At 39.1% G+C, this 17,183-nt stretch overlaps 1 non-coding gene across 1 annotated transcript; it reads left to right on the top strand.

The window, feature by feature from the left end:
* The first annotated feature begins 16,582 nt into the window (after positions 1 to 16,582).
* Trnad-guc (transfer RNA aspartic acid (anticodon GUC)) lies at positions 16,583 to 16,654 on the top strand. Its single transcript has one exon. It is a non-coding gene; the product is annotated as a tRNA-Asp (tRNA).
* Positions 16,655 to 17,183: the final 529 nt, after the last annotated feature.

The raw sequence follows: 17,183 nt of genomic DNA on the forward strand, positions 1-17,183 counted from the left end.
ACGGAAAAGGACTTTGCGATTACATGCCATGCGCTGTCTAGCGGATCCAAAGCATCGTTTTCCTTCGAAACTTCCAGACAGGAGATCTCGAACTGTGGTCGAAAAACGAACGATTCAAGGACGTCCGTAAGAACGCTTACGTCGCAATAGAAACGGGGGAAAAAGGAATCTTCGGGAATCACGATAGTCGAGCGTTTCACACTCGACTGACGCGTCGCTAGGTTTCATCTTCATCCGCGGGAGAAGCTTCCAGCCGTTTTCCCCTCCGTTGTTTTCTCTCCTGTTCGTTTCTCTTGATGCAACAACCTTTTAAGAATATTCCCGTCCGTTTCCTCCGCGATCCAGACGTCCCGTCAGAATTTAATGTCCCGTGAAACGAGACTCTCCTCTTGTCTTCCGAACTCGCGGCCGCGTCTCCTTTATCATTACCCGCGTGGGCTCCGGTAAAAGGACACCGGGGATTTAGTAACAAATGCCAACGCTAATAGAATGTCTCTTCGCCGCGCAAATTGTGGCTTTCCACCATTGATTTGTGTTCAATTGTCGAGAGGGTCCATCCTATTGGACGTTTCGTGGCGCTCGTAATGGAGGAGGTTTTAGGTGAATTAAACTGATCGAGAGATATTCGAGACTTTCAGGCATGATTCCTCGTGATCAGAATTTGGGAATTTGCACAGGATTGGCCTTTTGATGGTATAGGATCTTCTAAATTTGATTGATCGCTTTTCAGTATCAACAGAGGGGGAAGAGGTCGTCGATAGTTATTTTTAGTTCGTCACTCGATAACTGCAATGAACTGTACTGTTTGTAACTCGAATAAAAGATACTCGAGACTTTCAGGCAGAGCTCGTCGTGGTTGAATCAACATTTGTTTATTGTTTAGTCGAACGATTGATCTTCCAATATTAAACGACCCTCCAAATTGGATTTATTGCTAATTTTTTCATGCATCAGATGGTGGTCAAAGTGTGGCCGTAGATATTCATGTTCAGATTATACAGTGGGTGTAGAATGTATTCGTATACCGATCAATTTTCCCCCAAAATTTGGGGGAAATTGTACTTTTTTAACTCCTTTTGTTATAATCAATGATATCTTACATATTCTCGGAAATCTCTAAGATAGATATAGTCCAAACAACATTTACTAGTTAATATAATCTGCGAAATTAACAAAAAAATGCGAAAAGTGGGTAAAAGTATAGAAGCAATAAGTATTAGGTCTACCGGAAAGTTCTGTCCGTTCCGGTTGCAACAAGTTTCAACAAGTATGCGCATATTCGTTAAAAATGATATACAAATTGCAATCGTGCTGACAAGATGTCAGAAATAATGATAAAACTTATATTATTCAATCAAATTTGTTCAAGGTATGAAAAATGTATTATTTTGGTTTATTCTAAAAACAGACAGGACTTTCAGGTAGACCTAATATTTGTACGATTCTTATGACGAACCATTTAGAGCAGTTTGTGATGTAAACACATTAGTTTATTGCTCCGTACGAATTAGAAAACATCAAATTTCCAATAAAGTACTTTTAAAAATCGCTCTAATAGAGGAATGGAAAAAGATAGCACTTCGAATAATTAAAAATTTACTTAATTTATTGCTTAGAAAAGTTACAATAATTATAAAATCAAAAGGAAATCCTACGAAGGAAGTATCATATACTTGTAAATTAATGTAAATTTCTTTTTTTTAACCAAGTTTTAAAAATTAAACAGTTGCGCGAATACTTATTGCTTCAATATTTCTATCGATTAATTTTTTTCTTCTTGTTAATTTCGCAACTTACATAAATAGCTATTTTTTGTTTGTAATCTATCTATTTTAGAGATTTTCAAGAATATATAGAATGCCATTGTTTATAAGAAATAAGTTAATAAATTACAATTTTACATACTTTTTTTGGAAATTGATCGGTGTACGAATACTTTTTACACCCACTCTATGTGTAATATTAATATATATTCTTCCATGCTTAAGCCAGTAAATTTAGAAGGTTAGGTCTAGATTTGCCTAAAGTATTTGTTTTTATTTCGTAAACACTAATGTCCCTCCAGAGTGATTGATACTGACCCGCGATAATCAAGTTCCATTTAATCCCGAGCGGATCGATACTCGAAATACTTTTCGACCACCATCGCCGGTGCTATTCCAATCGCGAAACTTTTCGTGGCCGCGTTTCATTTATCTCCCGCTGGCAGATGCAGCCGCTCCTATTCGACAAAAAATTACGGCGCGCCGATAAATCTGATTTCCGCTGAAAGTTTTCTATGCGGTGATCGTTTGCAATTTCCCGTGATTTGTGGAGAAAAAATAACCCCTCTTTCGCTCGACTCGTAATTACTGTCTCTCATCGATCTCTCTCCCCCCTCCCCCCCCCCATAAAAGATGACAAAATGTGATTCACGCATTTAACAAGGGGTGGTAGGAAACGCGATTTTTTAATGATAATTAACACGTTGGCTGCCAGACTTAAACTCGTGGAATTTTCTTACAATCTTGTTCCGAAGCAATTGAAAATTGGACAGTGTAACATTTGTCGTAGTATTTAATTTTAATTCTCATCAAGTTCATGAATCTTACCGAGATTTATGTTTATTAATGACCGACGATAAATTTTGGTAGTTCTTTAACCCTTTGCATTCGAGAGGTGCAGCCAACAATAATGTTTGTTTAGGTTTCATTTCTTTGGAAGTCGAAGTGTCAATAAAATGATTATCAGTGCAGTAAAGGCCAGTAAAAGGTGCAGTAAAATGTCATATTAGTTTGCGATCACGAATCCGGTTACATCTTCCAAGTCAATCTAAGCTTAGCATTCGAGTTACTGGTAGATACCAGAAAAAAAGGCCTCGAGTGCAAAGGGTTATTAAAAAGCTCTGTCACCCCTTTTCTCTGTGAGACCACTGTTTATTAGTGTATTAGTGTTTAATCGAAACACAACAATCTTCACTCTTGCTTATTCTTTTCTCCTCTGTCGATAATTCCATCAACAATTCCGTCCATGGACTATCAAATTACGCTGTTCTGTTATACGAATGTTTAATACGCTAACGCGACGTTTCAGGAAACAACTGAATAATTTCGTCGATTTCGTTTGAAAGTATCTCGTGAATGCCGAACGTTAATGAGTACACACAGCTTCCAATTTATAAAAGCGCGGCCCCACTCCTCGTGTTTACGTTTTAAACAATATTCAACGGTAATAACGTCGCGCTTTTCGACAGAATCGATTTGCCGCGGGCGCGGAAACCTCTTTGTTTATCGAGATTGGGGAAAACGATGATGACACGTTAAAAATGCTCGCCAGCTAGCCTCCCCCGCGTTCTAGATAGTAATTTCCGGCGAAGTTCTAACCTGTTTGCCTGTCCGCCATGGCGGGCGGACCGAATACGGCTGGCTGAATTATGCCAAAGGATTGTTCATAATTGAGCAATTTTAAAAATAACGGTTGCTAATGCACGTTGCGTTTCGATTAAAAATCATCTGGGTCACTACAAGTCAATTCTTCCCCTTTAACTCAATTTCTCCTATCTACTATCTAGAAGTAATTTATAGTTTATTTCACACTTCCTATAATTACTCTTCACGCCATAATATTTGTTCCAAACATGCCACCATAATCCCTAACCTCTTTCACCCCCAATTTTTGCGACCTTCTATCTAGAAATAATCCATAATTTACTCCACATTTTTTATAGTCACTCTCCACCCCATAATATTTATTCCCAACGCGCCAGCTCTCACCGAAGATAACTTTCAAAGAAACAACAATTTATTTCCATCCCTTCCCGCCACCTGGCGATCCACCCACTTACGAAGTGAAACACTTAGGATACTTTCTCCCAAAGCCTGCAACCATAAAATGAGCGTTTCGTCGCGTCCCTTCGACGCCACGTTAATTACTCGAGCTTTACGAGTCGCGTCGAGACGGTGTAAAAGGGGGCGATATAGCACGTTGCATCCCTTCGAACAGATGCTGGCGATGCAAACCGTCGGCTGACATTTTTCCCTGCTACTACCGTTTTTCTTTTCATCCTTCCTTTTTCCTGTTCCAGTCCAACACCGTGGCGCTGCTTTGATCTCGCCCTCCGCGCGGATCCATTTATATCGTCGCGATCCACGATCGAGGGTGAACAGTGTCTCTGCTCGAATATACATAATTCATTGCCACCCCCCTCGGCGTCCACTTCTATTTGTAATTCGGATCACCGTGTAATGAGGATTTCGCGAGGTATCTGCGATTTTGATTCCGACTTCGAACGCTTTGGAAGGCTGCGACCCGTGATCCTGAGATTTCGTAGTGTTTTTTGTTAGATCGTTCGATCTTTTAAGAGTGGGCAGTTACAAAGCGATGAGAGTAGCTTTGGATGCTAGAGGGATGCTCGAATGATACGACTCTAACACGTTGACTGCTAGACCAATATTCTTGAAAGTTTCTGCTAGGATTAAATAAAGTCTGCCTCACAACAGCGTGTCGGCTATATTTTTGTAAATATTTATATATTTGTACAAAGTTTTATATGGGTCGAATCTACACCTAAAACACTAATACGCATTTACCTAGTAAGGTGTCTAATATCTTCCATTAGCAATTACAGCTTGACACCGTCTCCGCATGCTTTTTATTAATTTTTCGGGGTAAATGCTGGAAACGACCTCCATATCTTTCGAATATGATGTACAATTGCTTACTAGGTAAATGCGTATTAGTGTTTTAGATGTAGATTTGACCCATATAAAATTTTGTACAAATACATTCACAGAAATATAGCCGACACGCGTCTGTGAGACAGACTGTATTATTTAAATTACTGGAGGACAATCAAACATTTATCGTGTTTATTTTCGTAACTTCAACAAAATTCATGAATTTAATTCAAACTCATTTCCTTCGATGCGTGACTTTCAAAATTAATTTTGTTAGTTCTTCAGTAGAAACAATGTGTGACAGTCAACGTGTTAAAGATGATCCCGAGGAATCGGTAAATTTCGAAGTCTAGGTAATAATAAATTTAGGAGTGCTTAGATAACCAGAAGCATAGCTATCTGAAGAAAAATAAACACTTTTAAAATTGTAGGCGTTTAAAACTAGCATTATGAAGTTAAGCAAAACTATCTCTTAAACTATCGAGTTTATAATATCTTTACCTTGTATGTGTTATAAATACGCTGCAACTAAAGGCGTGACGAAGTCTCAAATTTGCCAACGAATCCCATGGAAGAAAGGCACAGAGCATCGGTGTCATTCGATCGTTCGATTCGGCGCGATAATCGATATTACCACGTGTTCTCACGCGGAGTCGACGGGCGACTTTTTTCCACAGATCGCCTGAACCGCATGGGAAGGACTTCCCGCAACTATACCATCGGCTGGGCCCTGCATCGATGATCATCCGCGTCCACGACACCGACAGCGAACGACCACGACTACGACTTCAGCAGCGACGACGATCTGGTAACACTCTCGCCAAAAACGTCTCTAGGATGTCAGTACACATGGTTTTCGACTCGATAAGTTCCCATTTAACTTTCGTTAACGCGTTGACACACGCAACGGGACGACGTCAATGTTTAGAAATATCCAGCCAAGTAGAAGTAGCCTGTATTGGTCAGGCACGTAACTATTAGGTAGACCGGGAAGTAATGTCGTTTCTTCTACATTAAATTCAAACAAATTTTTAATCAATTACGTAATCGCCATCGTTATCAACAGCTTTTTGCCATCTAGTCTTCAATTTTTCAATACCAGATCGATCAAAATCAACGAGCTGATGAGTACTTTAAACATGTATTTAAAATTGCAAAAACGACATTATTTCCCAGTCCACCTAATACTAAGCTCGAGCATTTTTAAATTCGATTTCCTCGACAACGAAGCCTCGTATTGAAAAATTGTATGATACACTTTTAACGTGTTTTTAACTGGAGAATCATCCCCTCTTTGGTCATAATACGAATTTCCTTTCCTTTCGTATAAATCGTGGAATAACTTAGGTTCGGGAATACAGGAATAATAAATGACGAAATAGGCATATATTTGCATAATATTTATTGTACTAATAGTTTGCATGATATGCATCTATAGTTCTATAGAGTCATCTGTAGTGATATCAGGTGAAGGTTCATTTTATTTACTAACTTGCTCCTATATAATAAATTGTCCCTGTACAATTTCACTCGATACACCATTTCGAAGAACTTTTCTTTAACTATCCATGTCTTCTACTCAAATGAACGTAAATATTACATAAATGAAATGAACCTCTGACGCCACATCTTCGCAAACATCTGTTAACATTTACGTGTTTACCATAAAAAATTGCTCCCAAACAATTTCATTCGACAAATCATTTATTTGGCTCAGCAATTTCACATTTACACAATACCACCTTAATTATACAGCGTCTCTATTCGTCACTTATTATTCAAATAAGATTCTATTTATCCCTCCACATCCATCCTTCCACACGTAGCTTGATAATCGACTGGTCATCGATTAATTTTTTCCGCGGTCGTTCCCCGCGGTTTCAGTTTCGAAAACAGCCTAGCCGTTCCGCCGTCGCTTCCGGTTTCCCTTCCCAGTGCATTCAGCCCGGCCGGAAGTGTCTCGTTTTCCCAACCGGATGCCGCGAAACCCGCTGAATCGCACCTGACCACTTCCTGCCGCGCGACCAGTACCCTTGCCGTCGTCCCTCTTCGCAGGTCAACGCGCTTAAACGTCGTCCCGATCGTTTTGTTATTTTTATTTCCATTTTTCATCCCGTCTCGTCTACTCGAGGCTTCAAAGAGCATAAATCGACCAGAAAGCCCCATTTTCAAGCGTTTTATCGCCGTTGAAAATTCAACGCGAGCGCGCGGTGCACTTATTTTTCACGCCATGGGAGGGGGGGGGGGGAGGGTTCAGCCGCCATTGTTTCGGTTTCGAAAGCAATTCTTTTTTGTGAAATCCTCTCGAGTCGACAGTGTGGGAAGGTTGCCTGAATCGAACTACTCTCGGTGTCCTTAATTTTTATTTACCTTATGTATACTTCGTTGTTTATATTTCACACAGAATATCGACAGAAATATCGATTATAGTCAGACGCATGTAATTAAATTTATTTGAATAATACTCGTTCAGCTGTTTTTATAATGGTCGATCTTTCGTGACAAGTGCTATCTACGTTGTTTCGTTTTCAAGGGCCTTTTTCCATGATGCGTCCAAAGTGCAAATAGGCGAAGCTTGCTTAAATTGAACCACTTTCGATGCCTTCTATTTTTATTTATCCTATGTATATTACTTTTTACATTGCACATGGGATACTGTCAGAAATATTGCTTTGATATATCATAATATACTTGTTCATTAAAGAATAGTTTAAATTTAATTTAAAAAATGTGATGGGACTTTACGATTCTCCCTTCTAATGAAACACAACGAATATATTCAAAGCCTATCATAGATAGTTATAAATATTCATGCAGCTATTTTATGATGATCTTTCATGGCAAACACTATCATCCATTCGTTCTCTTGCTCCTTTCTTGATAAATAATGCCCATCCAAAAAAATAATACTACCACACCACAAATACTTTCATTCCAACAATTCGAGCAATTTTGCCTGCTAAATTCTCACCTGAATCACCGAGGTTATTTCCCGTCGCAAATTAAATCTAACCCACTGCACGACGTCCCAAATTAAGCAACCCTACCCCCCTCGTCGCGTTTTCCACGTTAATTCATCCGTCATTTATTTTATGTGAAAGGAGGCGATTCCTCGTTTAATTCCTCGATACGTTCGCGAAATCAGTTCCGCAGATAGTTTCCTACCGCGTGCGACGGGAACTTGGACGTTCCCGATTGATTTGTGTCGATGAAGCGTTCGTTCCGCGAGACGTGATTATTTTCACCTGTTAATCGCGTTTCTATCAGTTTCACTCGACTCTGAAAAACGCTCCGACGCCTCGAAGCGTCGAAAGATTCGAGCTTCTTCCGGTCGAGATCCCCGTTTCGACGTCGACGAGCTTCCCGTGGCCCATTGTCGAGAAGCGGAACTCTCGATGAATCTAATATTCGTTTGTCACCGATATATCCGTCCGACCATGCGATCGGGATGTGACAGACTGTTTGAAATTGATTGATACGAATTATCGCGACGGAGCTTATTTTATCGACGCTCCAAGTTGCTCGATATATCGTTCTCGTGTCGCGTGTAACTGTCGTTGCATTCACATGTTTCGAGTGACCGCTTGGAAATAATATTTCAGTCCAAAACGACCTCTTCGACCTCTTCCTGCTCTCGTGGGGCAATTATTTTTGGATCTGAGAAAAGTTTCGGGTCCCCTAGATTTTTTACGATGCTCTCAAAATTTTTAATTGATTCGCGAATTAATTGGGATCAGAACGATTTAAATGACTAAACTCGAGGAATTTTTTACCAGAGTTTGACGATAAATAAATTCTGTTGGTATTATCGTATATTATTTAAATTTCAGAGGGAAAAAATACGGTCTTTGTCGACAGTCAGTGGCAAGTCTCGCATAACGTTGTTTCTATAATTTATCATAATAGATTTATTCATCAAAGACTAGTCTAAAGATAATTTAAAAAATCTGAGTAGGCTCTATGATTCTACCTTTTAATAAATACAACACTCTAAAATATATCGAAATTTCCATTTTAAATGAAAGCACATCTCAGTCGCAAAAAAAAACAAGAAGCAATTATTTCTTTTATAAATAAAACATAAAACAGAACACATTGTAATATCCGAATTTCTATTTAAAATTAAAGCACACCTGATTGGTCACTAGAAAACAAAATTCTAGAGCCCTCTCACTTCGATAAATGAATTTCCAAGAAGCAATTTTCTTTTGTAATTGTTTAAAAATAAAATAGCCCGAGAAACTTCCTCTTTCCGTCGATAATCGAGGACAATCAGTTTCGCTGAATGGAAAAATCCTTTTTCGAAAGGATCCTCAGCCCCGGACGTTGGGAGCCACGTGACACGGTATTACGGTGTCACACGCGAAGGCTACTTCAAACGAATCTTTCAACGACAATAACTGGTCGGGAGGTCGTTCAGATTTCCTCTGAAATATTATTTTTACCCCGACGTCGCCGTGGGCGGCCATTCGAGGAACGGCTGACCAGGACTCTTTCGTGCGGTCGCGTCGAATATTGTCCGTAGCCGAGAGGTTCTGAGAGGATGGGATTGGACGAACGTGAGGGAGAGAATGAGAAGGATGAACGTGATCTAGACGGAATCGTTTCTGTCGCCATTGTCGTTTCGTGGCGCGCCAAGAAGCGTGGCTTCAAGAGATGTAAGAAATTTACAAGTAATATTAATATATCGCAACGCGTCCTAATGTTAAGTAAGCATCGAAGGAAAGTTGCAATCGAGTCCAAAATGGAACAAGAATGGATCTTGTCTCGAAGGTTGTTGCTTTAAAGGGCCTTTTTCTTTTGAAAGTATTTTATTAAAGACAAATATAATTTAAAATGAAGTATTATCGCAACTAGGAATGTAAAATGAATTACTGTCGATTTGAATTAAAATTACAGCTTTAAGTGTGTAATTCATACTTTATAAATTTATACATTCATACAGCTTTCACAGATACAGAAATGGAATTAAATGTTGAATGAATGTATGTCTTATTTCATAAATTATAGATTTCTCCATAAATGCATAAATATCCTCTATCCAGCCCCCTTCTTGTCTCTCTTTCATTGTCCCAAGTATTTATATTCACCTCGACAGGTTCATTTTGTTTTATTTCACGTATGCAAAGGTCCAAACTTTCCTACAATGGGTGAGTCGCTTCGCCATATCGATTCGATTCGACTTTCGCTCGAGTCTCAGTCGAGCGATCGGAGATGATTCTTCCTTTACATTGGAAACTTCCACGCCTTATTCCTTGATCCATCATGTGGCTCATCTCCGGTCGCCTCGCTGGCTATAATCGCTAAGGTACTAACGAGACGTTCTCCTAATTAACGATTAGCCCCGATGCGATATCGGTTTGTAAATATTGTCTTCGCTGTCGTTTCTAATAGTAAGTGGCTTGCACGTGTGGCAGACGGAGAAGGGCAAAATTTTATTCGTTAGTGTTTAACGCGTTGACTGCCATGGATTCACATGGAAATGTTTACAGAACTAAAATTTTGTCTCGAGACAATTAGAAACTGTAGAATCTAACATTTGTCGTATTACTCATTTTTGTATTCTCATCAAAATTTACGAATTCTATCCAGATCAGTTTTCATCAACACTTAGCCCTTGAAATCATTTGTTGAAGTTCCTTGGCGAAAAGCTCCGTCACTCGTATGTAGGTGACGCGGCGTTCAACATGTTAATCGTGCATTCAAGCCAATATCAATTAATTTTTGTTAATAAAAAAATACAGACGACTCCTTCAATTTAGATATATTATTATTAGGAAGTATTCGCTCCTTGAAAATGAAATTAAAATTTATATTGCTTACTTCTGTTGAGGGTTTTACCAGGGAATCGTGGGAGCATTAATCAGTCGGCATTACATTAACAACAAATATATTTAAACGATAATAGGATATACAAACCATGTACGGTACATACTAAGACGGCACAACGATGCATGTAGCGTTCACATCGCACGCAACAAATACCGGAAGTAGAAGAAGGCGCGCAATTCGAACATCATTCTAACAACTTCTAGTGCACAGTATAGTATAAAAAATAAATACGAGAGGTTTTAAAGTGTGACAGTTAAAGAGTTTATCTTTCACGCACCATTCACGATTCATTTTGAAATATTTGATTCCACATTCTGAATTCTACTCTCCATTCCACGAATAGCGAACGAGGAGGTGTTTATCTTCCCCTCGTCGCTCGGATAAGAATTTTGCCCAATCTCTGGTAGCGGAGCACGAATGGTCGGTGTTTGCGAACGCAGCGAGTAGAGGATGAGTGGAAACGAGCGACGGGTGTGTGTAGCTATGATAGTTAGGATGGAGCGAAACAGAAGAATAGGTGGCGCAGACTAATTAGAAAAGTGGCATTGTAATCATTCGTCTCGCTCGTGACCTTTTGAATACGCGTTCCTCTTGTAATCACGCGCTCGCATATGCACTCTGGCACACGACACGTGTCTGCGTAAAACTCAAAACGCACGCGCACGATCGATACACTGCTGCTAGACTTATCTTGTAACGCGAAGTTTAAATAAAATATCGAAAACGCAATATTCCCCTTTCATCACCTCCAGAATTATATTTCCCTTTTTGTTGGTCTCCTGAGCTACTTTCCTATCATTTCAGATCTTCAGGGTCTTCGATGAAGCTACATAGGTTTGATTAGTTGGGTGAGTAAAACGCAGTATTCGCGGAGGCTAATAAAATAGCACTGGGCTTTTATTAGTTTTAGGAGTTTTTTATTTCGATTTTATTGTGCTTAATTCTAGTACACTTTATATATGTACGCACATATGTATGTAGGATTTGGGATGATCGAGGGTGGCAAATAAATTAGACACGTGAGAAACTTGTAAATATTGTGGGATTTATTGAGGAAAGTATGTATTCGGCGATTAAAATACTTTATTTTGTTCGGTAATGGTTATAAAATATAAACTCTTTAACACAACTCTTAATACTAAACTCTTAATAAACTCTGTAAACTCGTAATTGCTCTTTAAAACTCTCTCTTTAAAACTGACCCGCTGTCAGCTCTTTCGTTTCTTAAATACTAATATTCGCGGGTCATCCCACTTACTCGCTCTCACTCTCTCTCTCACACTTATTCTTACGGCCGTTCACCTGTCGCTTTTGTTGACGTTTCCAAATTGCCTGGTGACCGACAATTCGGAAACATGCTTTATGGGCAAACACGCGTGAGCCGACTCGCTATCCGGGTTCGATAACCGTTTTACCGCGACGATTGGTTATAATTATTTCACTCCTACAATATAATATAATTAATAATATGAAGTATAATAATATGAAACACGCCCATACGTACGACTGTTCTGACTACCTACAAAAAGTCCCAAGCTCTCGCACGCCGCCGCCGTTTGCCTCGAACAAGCGAAAAACGCATCACGATTTCTCGCGAAGGCGCCCGAAAAACGTCGAATACATCGACCGATGCGTTTATCGATCGAAACATACCCTTCCTTCATGTATATATACACAATGTTTTAAATTTTATATGAAAGTAGGGAAGCGTATTAAGCGTTCTGCGTTTAATTTCGATTTATTGCAATAACTAAAATGACGATAGAATGGAGTTCAACAATAATGTGCTTGGACACTACTACGTTAAAATGGACAATCTCAAACTTGTATACAAACTTGTTTACTTTGATAAAGAAATTTTATTTCGATTAGGTATGCTAATCGTTCAAAAATTCGAAGAAAACTATGCTACACTCTACTGTACAAACCTCTTACCTGTTACTTCGGGTTCAACGCCACAATTTTCCTCTTCGAAAGAAACATCGATGCTTGTCACTGTTCCAAATTCGCCATGTTTGCGGGATCCAGTTGCGACGGATCCATAGACATTTAGTGAATGCAGTCGTTTGCAGAGCGTGGCATTCACCCCGACGAAGACCATTCACCGACCAGGAAACGGGACCGTAGCCGAGGAGGACGTCTTATCGCGCGACAAAGCGTCTAATCCGCATACCGATTTCCGGGCTGGTAGTTTCGACCCCGGGATCCCTGCTCCGTCGAATATATCCGACTTAACGATCGCAGATTATTGAATGCAAATTGATTCCCAAGTCGCTGCCGGATTCAGGCGTTCCCCCGAATTCGGCTGTCGCGGCTGCGATTCACAGCTGCGTCGCCATTGCACAGGTGGTCCTCGCGTAAGTGTCGCCCATCGACTTTGGAATTTACGTTGGAAACGTTCGCCCTTAGATTTTCTGGTGTGCATGCGAAAGGCGCGATTGTTGGAACAACACGTTCGATAGGAAATGCTGGGACCGTGAGTGACGACTGTGAGAAAATAAATATGGAGGTTGTTGTATTCCGCTTGATTCGTTACTTTATTATTATTTAACAAGTACGACGTCGAGCGAAATTGAACGAAGTTAACAAAGATATACACGTGGTACTGGCTATAGATCCTCGTATCGAGACGGTTCGGACAATTCTCTGATTCAAAGAGAAAAGTAGTGGGCTTTATAGGTTCAGGAAAGATAGAAAATGGAAGGATAGGGATTATCTTAAGTTTAGTGGTCGGCAAAAGAGAGGTAGCGAGGTCGAGGTCCGGGATGACTAGTCAGGATGAAATCATCAGTTATCGAAGGAAGAAATTTGAAATGTTTGCTGCTGGAGTTTGACGGAGGATGAGAAGAAGACAGAGTTATCTTAACTAAAGCTAATACAAAGATTATGTTGGCATACAACAAGGTCTTTTTATTACTTCTCTTTAGTTTCAAACGTGGAAATGTCAAGTGTGATGGGAATTAAAGTGAAGATTAACACTGTCGGTGATAGACATAGTCATACTTGCGAAGCTAAGATTCTGTTCTCATACAATTGGAAGAACTATAACTATCCAGACTTGTATTCTGTAACACCTAATGGTCAGAATTGTAGCGACTTCGTCACTACCAGGCCTCCGCTTTCTAATTTCATTTTTCGACAATTCTTTGATCTAACTTTGACAGGTAGGTCCCATTTGGCGACCAAATGTGCGAACTTGGGTTTTTCCCTGACTCGCTGTCCGTGTCCTGAGCCAGGTATGAATTCCGACAGGACAGTGTCCTGAAGACACGGCAGTCAGTCAGTCACAAATAATCAACGAACGCGCATAGTATTAGGTTGTCCCAAAAGTTTCTTTCGTTTTATTAATAATTAATATATACACAATATTTTATGTTTTATGTTACATTACTGAATTGTGTACGATTCATTTCGCTTCATTATTGTTACAGCATCAATGTCTAAGAAATTAGATTGTCTATTTATATAAACACTGCCACAGAAAATAATTGAATGCAATTCACGAAAGAAACTTTTCGGACAACCTAATACGTTCGCACGAATTTTCTTATTGCGTACGTTTAAGTTTGTACAATAAACACTCTCGGCTCGTTAAGTTAAATCGTGGGTGTTAAGATACTTTATTTCCTATCCATTCCCACGGAATTAGTGATTCTAGATTCGTGAAGAAATCGTGATTCTAGATAAACCTCAAACCTGGTACATACAGTGAGTGTAGAATGTATTCGTACATCGATCAATTTCCCAAGAAACTTTTGTGTGAAATTGTAATTTATTAACTCCTTTTTTTATAATTAATGATAATTCTACATATTCTCGGAAATCTCTAGAATATAGTTCAAACAACAATTACTAGTTTATATAATTTGCGAAATTAACGAGAAGATACGAAAAATCGGTAGAAATATAGAAGCAATAAATTTTCGCACGGTTCTTATGACGAACAATTTACAGTAGAATTTGTAACATAAGCACGTCAGTTTATTGCTTCGTGGTAATTAGAAAACATTAAATTTCCAGTAAAAAAAACTTAAAAAATGCTGTAATAAAGGAATGAAAGAAGATCCTACCCCGAATAACATCGACATTTCTGATAGTTAATTTAATGCCTAGATGAGTTGCAGTAAATATAACATCAAAAGGAAATTCCACAAAGTATTAATTATTTATAAATTAATGTAAATTTTGCTTTTTTTTTAAACGAAGTTTTAAAAATTGAACGAGACAAGTACTTATTGCTTCTGTAATTCTATCGATTTATTTTTTTTTCTTGTTGATTTCTCACTTATACAAAATACCTAATCTTTTCGTACTGCATCTATTCTACAGATTTCCAAGAATATGTAGAATATCATTGTTTATATAAAAAAAAAAGTTAATAAATTATAATTTCACATAGTTTTTTTTTGGAAATTGATCGGTGTACGAATACTCTCTACACCCACTGTAAATACCAAGCCTCAACCCCTAAAATCATATCCTTAATCGTGAACTGCGAGGTGATCCGAAGTACATTGCCCAAGGGTAGTCTTCGGCTTATTAATTCATCGATCCTCGTCACTTGTGCACCTCCGGGTGCGATCTGGGAAGCGAATTAGGTAATTAACAATCCTCTACGCGGTTCTTCGTCGTTGTAATTTCCTGACGCAATCAGATATCCTTTTAATCGCCTCTTCAAGACGTTTTCCCAGGGAAATTTCGTTTTCGAGACGCTTGTTGATCAAACGTGGTGGCGCCTCGTCGATGACAAATTTGCTCTCGATCCTGTGCGAGCTGCTTGTCAAGACTTCGCGCTACTGAAAACTTCGCCTAGATGGAAACTTCTTAACGAGACGAACGCGAAATAAGTAATTGTGGGACCAGCCTCCTGCGAAATTCTACGAGGTATGCAAATTCGGAGTGTGCCTAGGGAGCGCCTAGGGAGTTGGAGCCCGTATTCCACTGTTGCGGTTGCAGGGGAGTGTTATTGAGGTAATTAGGCGATCGAATCGTTGTTGTGGTTTTGGAGAATTTCGAGGCAACGCGACAAGAAATTTGGTGTAGCTTGTTATTCAATAGTTACTGGTGGTTCTCGCTATAACAAAATTGCTCCGTATGAGAAACTGAATTAAAAATGTCGAGTCACATGTTTGGATACTGGGTTTTGTATGATACTATTTCATTCAGTAATAACTATTTATAGAGTAGGTCTTCTTTTGATGGTTTATTATAAATTGGAAGAAATTTAGAATAGAAAAGAAAATTTTATTTATTAATAGGAATTATGTTAATCGGTTCCTTGTCAGACTTGAGAATATTAAATATACTACAATACTAAAAATGATGATAGTAATATAGTATATACTGACAGGATATACACTACCGGAATCATTTTTATATCTAGATAGCACAGGATACATCCAACACAACGGCAACTTTCCAATTATATATCACATTAACCGAAAAACCTACGACAAAAAACTTCTATGCGATGTAAATACACAATTTGACGACCCCGACATACGTGTCAACTAAAGACTTTCGACAATAGACTTGTAATACCTATGTGTTACACGTACCTAACACACAATGTAACACGCACCGTTTAAATTTAAGTAGCTTTACCGACCTTAACTACTCCGTAGTTACAATTAAGTTAGATAGTAATTCCGGCCTCCTCGGTAGTATAGTGGTCAGTATCCCAACCGTTTAAATTTAAGTAGCTTTATGTTAGGAATTCCGACACAGCTAGCCTAAATATTGGCGTGACGAGAGACGAGGTGTCGCGTAGGCGAGCGGACCCCAACGAAGGCCAGGCCCTGTCGTAAAAAAACCCGAAGGCCCTTGAAGAGCCTTCATTGAGAAGACAGCGTAGAGACTTTCCCAGGCCGGGAAAGTCACTTCTTTGCTAGCCTTCGTTGCGAGCAGAGCTCCTAAAATAAAATAATATAGTTAAAGATTACTCGGCGACTTATATTTGCATTTTCCTTCTATTCTTACATTTACCGACCTTAACTACTCCGTAGTTACAATTAACTTAGATAATAATAATTAAATAATTCAAATTGACAGACAGTATCTACTGTCTCATTTATTTATCGAAAACAACCGCGGCCTCCTCGGTAGTATAGTGGTCAGTATCCCCGCCTGTCACGCGGGAGACCGGGGTTCGATTCCCCGCCGGGGAGACTATTATTTTTTATTTTTATTGTTTAAACTTAGATTCCAAATTTTATTTTATTAAATATATTGTGGGGTAAGGTGGCGGATTGATTGCGACTCGGTAATAACAAAAGGTTGATCTTTATTCGGCCGACGCATGTCCCGCAGTCTGCCCTTGCCGAGATCCTCTACAGAACTAACTTACGAACTAGCCATTCGTTCTCCCAAACATAGCCACGAAAACCTTTCTCACTTCAATTCACGCATCTCTTTCACTCTGTTTAAACAAATCCATTCACCCTTAGTAACATTCAAACCAACCGAAGAAACATTCTCACAACATTCGAACCTATAACCTAAACAATCACGCGGGAGACCGAGGTTCGATTCCCCGCCAGGGAGTGCATTATTTTTGATTTTTATTGTTCAAACTTAGATTAAAATTCTATTTTTATTGTGGGATCGGAAGGATAGACAGGTTAAACACTGTATGACACCATTAAATCCGTTCCTCACTTTTTATTATAATAGGCTTTACCACGGACAGCGATACGG

Source organism: Hylaeus volcanicus, chromosome 3, assembly GCF_026283585.1.
Source record: "Hylaeus volcanicus isolate JK05 chromosome 3, UHH_iyHylVolc1.0_haploid, whole genome shotgun sequence".
Classification (NCBI taxonomy): Eukaryota; Metazoa; Arthropoda; class Insecta; order Hymenoptera; family Colletidae; genus Hylaeus; species Hylaeus volcanicus.